This window comes from Spea bombifrons, chromosome 2 (genome assembly GCF_027358695.1).
Source record: "Spea bombifrons isolate aSpeBom1 chromosome 2, aSpeBom1.2.pri, whole genome shotgun sequence".
Classification (NCBI taxonomy): Eukaryota; Metazoa; Chordata; class Amphibia; order Anura; family Pelobatidae; genus Spea; species Spea bombifrons.
This window is the reverse complement of record NC_071088.1, coordinates 67,534,122-67,536,157: the sequence shown is the minus strand read 5'-3', so window position 1 is coordinate 67,536,157 and position 2,036 is coordinate 67,534,122. Positions and strand designations below refer to the sequence as shown.

The 2,036-nt window shown below is 38.1% G+C and overlaps 1 long non-coding RNA gene across 1 annotated transcript; it reads left to right on the top strand.

The window, feature by feature from the left end:
- Positions 1–1,031: 1,031 nt before the first annotated feature.
- LOC128472702 (uncharacterized) lies at positions 1,032–1,742 on the top strand. Its single transcript, XR_008346201.1, has 2 exons — positions 1,032–1,097; positions 1,604–1,742. It is a non-coding gene; the product is annotated as an uncharacterized LOC128472702 (long non-coding RNA).
- Positions 1,743–2,036: the final 294 nt, after the last annotated feature.

The following is a 2,036-nucleotide window of genomic DNA, read 5'->3' as shown; positions in this document are numbered from 1 at the left end:
TTCCACAATACGTGAGGACGTATTGGAGGCTGGATGTGCGTACTGCCGTCATTCTGTTTATACGCGTCCCCATAGAAACGGCTTCTCCTTCTCCGTAGGGCTGTCTCTTTTCTTGGTGTTGCATCATGTCCTAGTGTCCTGCTGTGCTGTGCAGTGCAGATGTTAAGAAATGACATTTGAAGACGGATTAACATGAAGGTAGGATAAACGCTATAGGATGTAAACGTTTAAGGATGTGATTGCATTAAACGTGGATATATGAACTATAACTAAACATACTATGGGTTTTGTTTATACATAAATGTCTATGTGAATCCACAGAAAAGAGAGCAATAAGGGTGGAAAAATGCCAAACAATAATACAAAATATGAAATATTGGAATTGTGTATAGTAAAAAGTAATATTGAAGAACCCATGAATGAATAAGTAGTCTGTGTCTATTTATTTCAAATGGGGGTTAGGATCCCTTAGGTGAAAGCGTGAATATCCAAGTTTATGTTCAAGCCTCCTTTTTTTATATGTTCCTAATTTAAAGATCCACTTAGTTTCCTTTCTTGAAATGTTTTCTGCACTATTCCCTCCTCTCCAATTTGGGGGTACAGTGTCTATTCCCATGATTCAAAATTGATTAATTGAGAAAACAGGACATGAATTACAGTATCGCGGGACACCGTGTTTAATGCTTGAATTCATAATGTTCCCAAGATGTTCCTAAATTCTTCCTTTAAGTGGTCTGGTTGTTCTTCCCCCATACTGTGCACCACATGGACATTGTAATAAATAAATTACAGATTTGGTGGTGCAGGTGATGAATTTCTTAATTTCGTATGTAGTCCCTGTCCTATTACTGATAAAACTGTTTGTTTTCCTTGGTAGGTAGGTGCACATCTTGCACCTACCGCATGGGCAAAAAACAATGGGTTTCTTGCCCAGAAAGGTATTAAAATTTATTTCTGTTTTCTTTGTTGGGAGGAAAATGTTTTTCAAATTATTTGTTTTTTTTGTATACGATTTGAGGTTTTTCCGGTAAGAGGGGACCTTAAATGTCATCGCTCTTCAGGACATGCTAGTGTTTCCGCAATATCTTTTTAATGTGGTAAGCCTTAGTATTATATTCCTTAATGAATGAAAAACTGAAATCTTTCTTGTTCATATTATGTTCGGGCTTTCCTTTTAGTAGATGAGATCTGTCCATTTGTTCCACTTTCTGTTGACTTCTCGCTAATAACTCTATTGGATAGTGTTTCTCCCTAAATTTACTTTTAATATCTGTGGTGTGTTTTATAAAGTCCTGGTCCCGTGTACAGTTCCTCCTTATTCTCATCATCTGCCCCGTGGGGATGTTATCTTACCATGCTGGGTGATGACAGCTTGTATAATCAATGAAACCATTGGCATCGGTAGCATTTTTATAATTTCTGGAGCATTGCCTTCTGTGAATAGTTCCACATCCAAGAATTCAACACTTTGCTTTAGTATGTTGAAAGTAAATTTTAGGTTGTATTGGTTCTGGTTGATGTATTCTATAAATTGATGTAATTTATCCAGTGTTCCCCTCCATATAATTAACACGTCATCGATATATCTCTTCCACTGCACCAGGTCTGCTTCAAATGGATTGTTGTGCCATATCTGTTCTGCTTCCCATTCGGCTACGAAAAGGTTGGCGTAACTCGGCACGAACCTGGCACCCATGGCTGTCCCACATAGATGACGGTAAAACTGGTGTTCAAACAAGAAATAGTTATATTTCAAAATAAAATCGATACATTCCAAAATGAAATCCTTCCGATGTGTTGCATGTTAACTCCATGTTTAATGCTATCTCAATGAGTAGTGTTATGTCCATGTTTAATGCTATGTCCATATTAAATGTTATCTTTATGTGTAATGTGTGACAGTGTAAACCCCAGGGAGATGCTTAGTGTGGCATTTGGGTACAGGTGCTATCCAGATCGTAAATATGGGTCCCTAGGGTGGAGCAATTGGAGAGCAGGGTGGGAAATGCTCCGTTTCCCCATGCTGTGGAAATTCC